This window comes from Schistocerca gregaria, chromosome 7 (genome assembly GCF_023897955.1).
Source record: "Schistocerca gregaria isolate iqSchGreg1 chromosome 7, iqSchGreg1.2, whole genome shotgun sequence".
In the NCBI taxonomy this organism is placed as follows: domain Eukaryota; kingdom Metazoa; phylum Arthropoda; class Insecta; order Orthoptera; family Acrididae; genus Schistocerca; species Schistocerca gregaria.
Genome location: NC_064926.1, coordinates 215156792 through 215165671, shown reverse-complemented (window position 1 = coordinate 215165671; position 8880 = coordinate 215156792). Strand labels below are relative to the sequence as shown.

Genomic DNA, 8880 nt, shown 5'->3' with positions numbered 1-8880 from the left:
AGACAGTGCCAGAGGTTACCCAAAAGTCTTAACATCACAAACATGCCTTATTAATCCACATGGAGGTTTGAGCCTCCAAAATATGTTGCAGAAATAAATGTGACTTAACTGTAAACTTCCTTCATTCTGTATCAGTAAGTCATGGTAAATCCTAAAAAAATGCTTTGACATAGATAATTGAGCTTCGGTCATTATGTTTAGCAACTGACATAATATTCACTAATATATGAGACTTGTTGCCCCAACTAAAAAAAAAGAGGCATTTTCTCCTCTCTAAAAATTAAACAGCAATCACTGATATAGCTAATAGAGTACATCGTTCAGGTGAAATATGCAAGTACTTACAGTCCATCAAAAGTATGGAGGTTTCACTGCTGAGCTTACAGATCTGTCAGTTAAAACTGGAGCAGTCACAATGTAATCATCTTACTAATGTTTCACCATCCTAGGATACACACACACACTCCGAGTCTGGCTTGTTCTGTTATTCACAGGAGATACTCACTACTACTGTGAACAGCACCTCTTGTAATCCCTGCTCATTCAGTAACTGTAACAATGATCCAGCACTGTCTGAAATATAGAGGGTTGATCTGAGAAATTAATTGAAACAATCATTTGTAACACCTGATTTATTTAGCTGCAATCCAAGTATATACAGAAGCAGAAAACTTCATACCAAAAGAGGAACATGTATTTTTCTGCAAGAAGTCTATACAGCTGTATAATAATCTCTGTCTAACTTCCATTAACATGTGTATGTCTTTACAATGGGCATAATGTGTGTGGTTTCGTATAGAAAAAGCAAAATAAAGAAAAATGTAGCTGCAATGGCAATAGCCATGCATTAAAAGTAGAACTTAGCAGATTCTTAATTCAGGAACAATAATTATTATGCTCTGTAATCAGTCTCAAAAGTTAATGACTTACTAAAAATTGATGTGATCATGTACCACCTGCTCCTCTCAGACTCATACAACACAGATTCACATTAAATACAATCATAAAAACCAAACATTTACTCCTGATGACTTATACGTTGACCACATCTTTTTACACTGACAATTTCAGTCATGTTTAACAATGTAGCTTCCAGGTTCAAAGCTATGGCTATGTATAGATTCCTTTAAAATGGTTTTGCTTATTGTAAATCTTTTGACACGGTAACATTGCTGTATAAAGGCTAGAATAGATGACAGACAGTACAAGCAACACAACTAAGATGCTGCTACAGAAATGTGAATAATTTTCCCCGTTATTGGACATGTTAGCCGTTGTTACCCGTTACCATGTGGAAGCAACTAAGCTGCTAGCTGAAGGGAAAAATATCAGAAATTAAATATTGAACATGTTTCCTCTCAGACAATATTTTCTGGCAGAGCAGTAAATCTTTCTACAAAATACAGAAATTACCCTCAGAGATGGTTTGTGAAGGCTATATATTCAATATGAAAATTTCCATAATAGCTTCTAAAACTATTTTCTTTCATTGAAAGATGTACATAAAACGTTAGACAACAATCCATGAACACGCAAATATGCTTCTGTGAATTACGAAAATAATATTATTCATTATGTATGACTTGACATCGAGGGATTGCTATACATATCAGTTCAGTAAAAAATGAAAGCAATACAATAGTATACAGCTCTTCATGAATTCGTACAACATCCACGTATTTGTTGAGCACTATGTACAATTAATGCAAATAGCATTTCACATTGTCTTCTCTCTCTATGTGGAAATATTTACAAGAGCTCCGAAGCAGATGAGAGTTTCGAAACTAAAACTCGTTTCGCGGGCGAAAAAATCGATCAGTCTTTCTGTTCTCAATTGTCTTATTTACAGCCTCAATCACACACTGCAACCACTTTGTCCAAACGTTCTCTTGCATACCACTGCTCTCAGGACGATACAGTAATCGACTGCTTAAAAAAATAAAAAATAAAGCGATCCGGTCACAGAACGAATCACACCGACAACGAAAGCCAATAAATATGACACTGTAAACAGAGGACAGCAACAACGCGGTTTCGTATACTATCTCGTCACTTCTCACAGCTCACTCGCGCCAACACTGCTTCTTTCTCGTGGTTGTTCGACGATGCTGTCACTACGAATTTCCGTTAGCAGGTGGCGGCGCATTTGACGACGTTCCCAACTGCAGTGTGGTCTGCAGCTTACTCTGGTCCGCTGGCTTGGCAGCTGGTCGACTATGGTTGGCAGTCCTGCGGTGTGGGACTCTGCAGCAGGCTGGCCATCGGACGTCTGCAACGGCGGCTTGCTCGTAGTGTTGCCAGAATGCTGCTCAGGCGGTCCTCTGGAATCAAAAGGAACAAGCAGTGGTAAATGTTAGCCCACAAGGAACCTAAGTAGAACAGCAGAGGTGACAGCAAAGGAAGGAAAAAAAAAGCACAGATGTATAGTGTGTGGATGCAGTTCCTAAGCTGAAGGCAAAGAAAAATGACATACAAGCGTCGGACGTTAGCGTATAAACCAAGAGGGAAGATTGCAGGCGCACGAAGGAAAACTGGACGAACAGAACACTTACAGAGAAAAACAGAACGAGGCAGCATTCAACAGCGACTGTGAAGGTAAACGAAGTACAAGGTAACGAAAAGAGGACAATGCCGGAAACGAGACTTTTTTTGGAAGAAATTAACTATCAAAAGGAGAAAATTGAAGGTGTTATGAAAACACTTAAACACAGTAAGTACGAAGTCTTTCAAAAATGCCACATATGGAGCCTCAATTTAGCTTTAAACGGGAAGTTCAGATGAATAAATGTGAATGCATCGGCAATGAAAATAGAAGAAACGTAATGGTAACTGACCAATGCAAATGTGTAATGGGCGCCAGCGACGCCGAGTAGTTAAGATTATACTCAAATTTCCAAATAGTGTTTACAGGGATCCCGTATAAGTAATACCAATCTACTAACACCGTATGCAGTATGTCTGTGTCACACGGAGGATACTTTTTCTGTATTAGTTACCGGTCGTTGAGGGGCACTGAGTAACTTGTTACAATTATCTTTTAACAACTTTCAAGTCTTACTTTCTCTATTGTTTCATGATGAGTATCTTCATATAGCGAAACGTAATACGGAATCAAGTGAAGCAAATAAAAACAAAATTACACAAACAGACTCTTATGATGGAGCCCTATGCCTCATTTGGGCAAAGGAATGCAGGACGGAATCAGTAGTGGTCTTCTTTAAAGAGCATTAAGTGATAATACACTAAGGAAAACACGAATCAGGATAACTAGATTTTAAGCCAGCCTTCCGCTGTACGGGTTCATTAAGCAGTTCTTTATACCACTCAGTCGCTAGGCAATGGACATGATGGAGCAGGACGTATCTATTTGGCGTCGAGGTGGCTGAAATTCGGCAATGCTAATAAACGTTTCTGAAGTGTACAATCCTTCGAATGAATGTGTGACCTTTTAGGTGACTTCAGCGAATACATAAATATCTGTTTCAGAGCTCCTACACGATCGAAAAGTAGAACTACAGCAACTGAAGATGAGCACTCATCATTTACATTGTGTGCAAAAAAAGAAATGGCGGGGCGGATCCTGGGTATCAAACTCAGGGACGAGATAAAAGAAAGAGGGATGCCGATAAAAGACACAGTGAAAATAGTTAGGGGGCTGAATGGCAATGGTGTGGACTGTAGTGCTGTACGATCCCAATAGGTCGAGCAATGAGGTGGTTCATTTGCCACACGAAAGAGTCACTGGAAGACACCAGAAGAGATTTCTCTGTGAGAAATGTTTGAAATGTTGCTGACGCGATAGCACAGATGTGACGTGGAGGAATGTGGAAGAGGCCGCCATCAGCTGTGGATAAATAATGCTCAAAGAACAAAAACGTAGGTGAACAAAGAATCAGGGCTGTTTGCCGGTGATCAGATCGCTTGGGACACTGACTTCCTCATGTAAGATGACAGCCAGCTGGTGCCAGAATTCTGGGACGAGGAACGCGATTCCGGCGCCAAGTGCGATATCTGCGGGTTGACAGAATGTTGCGTAATTGGCACGCGTCGGCTGCCGTCGCTCCGGCGTGTTCTGCTGCTGAGGGGTCAGGGGTTATCTCGGCGCCAATTCTGCCATGCGCCGCTCAGGTCCCCAACATGGCAAACTCCGGAGCATCGCTCCAACTTGATGACCCTCTTCGACCGCCGCAGACAAGTCAATGCTCTAGGAAAAGCTGAACTGCCTCTCCGATTATTTTTCACACACGCAATCGGACCACTGTAGGCAGTAGCAAGAACTGTTAGGTTATTTGCTTTCACCACTGTATAGTACGGTCACGCAATTGCAGCTCGGTTGCTCATGTGACTAAATAACCCCAGGGCGTTCAATAAGTAAAACATTTTTTTCTCGACCAGTTTCGGTTGAAAAAATTTCGAATTTGTTCTGGGACATAGTGGAATATTCCCGTTTCAGCCCTTATCGTTTCATGAAGGGGGGGAGGAGGGGTGCTACACGTTGCCTTCAAAATAGCGTCTGTAGTGGAGGTCCGTTCCAAGCAGAGGTGTCGATGTTTTTTGGCGGTAAACCAAAGCCTCGCAGATATTCAGGCGCTTGCAGAACGTCCACGGGGACCTGGCAGTGAACAAAAGCAAGGTGAGTCGATGGGCAAGGCGTCTGTCGTCATCTCAACAAGGTCGTGCAATTCTGCTGAGAATCCTGCAGTGTTGGAACGTAACGACACTCAGAAGATCGACGGATCACAAACACCTCATTGCTCAAACGGACACCTGTGCTGGCAGTGCTCCCACACAGGTCCGCCAATTGCGGTACTGAAAGACTTGTGCCCGCAGGGTTCCTCAGCGCCTGACAGATGAGTGTGAAGACCAACGAAGGACCATCCGAATGAAGGATGCGCTCCACGGGAAGCAGTACGTGGTTGATGAGCAGGTTATTTATGCAGAAAGACGTTGGCACCGACGTCGACCAGTAGATGGTTCCATATGGGCATAACGGTCCTCCCTTTACGGCACCGTAAGATCGCCGTATTGAACGGGGATTACGTTGAAAAATAGGGTTTTGTAGCCGGAAGAGTGGAGAATAATGCGGTGTATTTTAATCCTGAATAGAACCTAGTTGCTTTCAGAAAGAAAAAGTGCTCAATTATTTATTTAACTCCCCTCGTATTAATAATGCAGCTTCTGACTTGAATTCACTTTGGTCGGAGGTTTGTGTATGTCAGTATGTGGAGCAAGAATCAACTCGCAAATTGCTATTATGGTTTAGCGTCAGCTGCAGAATATTGCAGAGCAAATTAACGTTTCTGCCGAACCGGGACTAACCCGGATTTCTCGCCTGTTGCCAGCGTCCAGTGTAGCCACTTCGGCTATCCGTGCACGATTCCAGGACGGTCCAGATCTATTTGTCCTGGTGTGTGTACATTACCTAGATCGCGCACTATATTCCCGCAATTCTCGCTCTGTTTGGCACACTTTTTTTCCACATCTTATTCCCGTGTCACGGCATGAAATGCTGTAAGCACGTGCAAAAGGGTGTCGCTTCGGACTATAAAGGCCGATTCTTATTAACGTCTAAAAACCACTCAAGCGGCTTAGTTGTAATCAGAAACGTCGGGAAACACGCCAGACATTTTGATACTGAAGGTCTACTAATTCAGCACATGTTGCCACTTACGTCTACCTAAGGATGGTGAAATTTCAAGTATGCCATGTCCAGTTTTTTTAACCGCTCCTCCGACCTTAGCAGCACCCTCCACGCACTGCAGGTTGAACGTCGGATTGGCTATAGGTGCACTGTGACAAATTCCTGACTAATCTGACAGAACTACACACATCCTGACACTTCCTGGCAGATTAAAACTGTGTGCCGGACCGAGACTAACTCGGGACCTTTGCCTTTCGCGGGCAAGTGCTCTACCGACTGAGCTACCCAAGCACGACTGATGCCCCGTCCTCACAGCTTTAATTCAGACAGTACCTCGTCGCCTATCTTCCAAACTTAACAGAAGCTCTCCTGCGAACCTAGTAACCATGTCTCCGCAATATCCTTCCTTTCAGGAGTGCTAGTTTTGCAAGATTCGCAGGAGAGCTTCTGTAAATTTTGGAAGGTAGGAGACGAGGTACTGGCGGAAATAAAGCTGTGAGGACGGGGCACGAGTCGTGGTTGGGTAGCTCAGTCGGTAGAGCACTTGCCCGCGAAAGGCAAAGGTCTCGAGTTCGAGTCTCGGTCCGGCACACAGTTTTAATCTGCCAGGAAGTTTCATATTAGCGCACACTCCGCTGTAGAGAGAAAATTTCATTCTAGATACACATATCCTGTCACCCACTGCCCTATATCCGTGTTTTGCCCACTAATGCTTGGTGTGTCTTAAGCAACAGGGTTTTACGTTGCAACCGTCTATAAATCTCAATTTTATGCAGCCCCCTTTTACAATATTCGCTCAGGAACTGGACGAGATGGACTTGAATTCACCGACAGCAAGGATTTATTGGGTTTGTCTATGACAAGATGTGATAATCGTCTTCAGCTCGTGCTGGTTGCTACCGCTTTACGAGCACTGTTTGTATCAACAAATCGGGAGACTTCTTACACAGTGTCGTCATGTGCACGCCCAAAGATGACCGGTGCTTTGTGCTATTGTCGTGTCTCCATGGCGATTCAGCACACTGTGCTGATTCCGTGTAGCTGACTAATACGTACACACATACATATACCATTTCACTGCCATGGTAGTCAGGTGTACAGCGACCAGTGTGCTCTTTAACGAAGCGACAAATCTTGTTTGTTGAGCGTCATAACCATCTTCAAGGTCAACGGTACATTTAAGGCCGAAGTGTAAATTGTAATCTCAGTGTAGCTTCGACCTAAGCAGGTGTCACGAACTGCTAAAAAATACTGCTAGTATTTGTTTATAATCCATCTCTTATCTCAAGAAGAGTTTTAAATTTACAAATTATGGTGCTGTTGCTAAACCTACGAGATTTCATTATAGGCATTCTTGTTGATTTTTCCCGAACTGAAGGCTATTGTATGTTAAGCCGATCCTCAAATGATGGTACAATGCAGGCATATCGTAGAACTTCGGTGAAGATTGCGAGGTAGGAGAAGAGGTACAGGGGGAAGCAACGCTGTGCTGGCTGGCGAGTCGTTGAGTCGCGCTTAGGTAACTCAGCCCGCAAGAGCTAAAGATCCAGAGTTCGAGTTTCTGTCTAGCACAGAAACTACATCTGCCAGGAAGTTTCAGTATTCAAAATCCTTTAAGCTTGCTTCCAAAACGATTTTGTAGTTCTGTGTGCACATCGAAACCCCGGTACACGTACCCAACTGTAAGTTTCGCAAGACTTGTCATATTACGTTAAGAGGGCTACTATTTCTGGACAATGCGGCATGAGGAAATTTGAGATGATAGTTACGAAGGAGGGAAGCGGCGCTTTCGTTTGACCTGACCTAGTTCCTCAAGCTCTAAGTGGGGCAGAAAAATATCTTAAATGACCAAACCAAAAGCGCGAGAAGCAACTTGAGAACATCTGCGGAATTTCGGACAGAATGGACTAGTTCTCTTTCAGCGCAGGACAGATTTCTGATCCAAGAAGTAAGAGAAGCGCGTTTACTGCCTTCATTACTGTGAACTGGTCAGGCAGACACGATTTACCTCCCGTCGACGACTGTTTCGGAGAGAACAAAAGCTCATGTTGTATAAGAATGAGGAAGGAAAGCGGCCGTATTCAGTTTAAAGGTCCATTATTTCGTGTTTGTTTCTTCAGAAGAGAATTCGATCAAAAAAACTACTACTCTTGGACTGAAAAAATGACCAGTTTTATTTACCAGGAGTTATTCACTCATATATACACGCTGAAACCGAGTTTTTCGCAACTGAAGCAGATGTGCAGGCGCCTTTGGGGAAGGGGGTGGAAATACGTCAGTTTTACTAAATATGTGGTCTATAGTTTGAAACTGTGCAGCACAAAAGTTCTATGCAAAATAAAATAATAGTTATTAATAGTAACTAAATTGCTACCAGCAGATATTAAAGAGCAGACGATCATTTGCGGGATGACATTAAGAACTTTATATATACTGTATGCAAGAAGGAAATGGTGTATGATTACAGGCTCCCACAGCTGCAATAAATATTTACAGACACAAACTAGCAAGACTTGCTAGTAAACAGTTCCGTTTTAGCACTTTTAGACAAAGGTGAACAACTTAATTGTTGATTCACAGAATATTTTTAAATGAATTACTTTTTAATCACGAATTATCGTAAAAATCGGGTGTTATTAAAAAGGCAGTTTTTTTACCCATAACGGTCAAACAAACAATTGTTTTAACTGACAGCTGTAACACATTGAGATAGTCTGCTCTTTAGGCAATAATATGCGTTCTTTCAGCCATAAAAGTTAATATTAAGACTTGGTTACCGAGGAATAGTGATCGTTTTAGTTACTGGGAAACGTGCTACGAAGGAAAGACGTCCAGTATCAGAATCTAGAACACAACAGAGGACAACAGGATGGCCACCCACAACAAAATGGTTCCTACCCACGTACTCTTACGTCCCAAATGACTGTTTTGTAAAGACTAAGGTAAAATGCAGTTTAGTAAGGAAGTTACTGTTACTCAGCACCCTTTTTAATCCAACTGTTTTCCATTCAAAATGGATGAATAACATCAATATAAAAAATAACTTAATATTATACTTTGCATTATGGAAAGTGTTCGAATGTAAAATGTTCTGCTGTGCTGGTACACGATGAAAGAAACGGCACAGTTATCGTATTGCTGAAGGAATTTTCTATTCTGTAATAAGCACTACATGCGTGATGAGAGAGTAACTTCATTGTCCTGTATTGCGTCATACCGATTTAATGGTAATTACTGTT

The 8880-nt window shown here is 42.3% G+C and overlaps 1 protein-coding gene across 1 annotated transcript in view; it reads right to left on the bottom strand.

The window, feature by feature from the left end:
- Nucleotides 1–614: 614 nt before the first annotated feature.
- Nucleotides 615–8880, bottom strand: part of LOC126281478 (glycogen-binding subunit 76A) — a 67047-nt gene continuing 58781 nt past the window's right edge. The window contains exon 4 of the mRNA XM_049980474.1: nucleotides 615–2321. The gene's annotated coding sequence lies outside the window, so the exon portion shown is untranslated. The remainder of the gene's footprint in view (nucleotides 2322–8880) is intronic.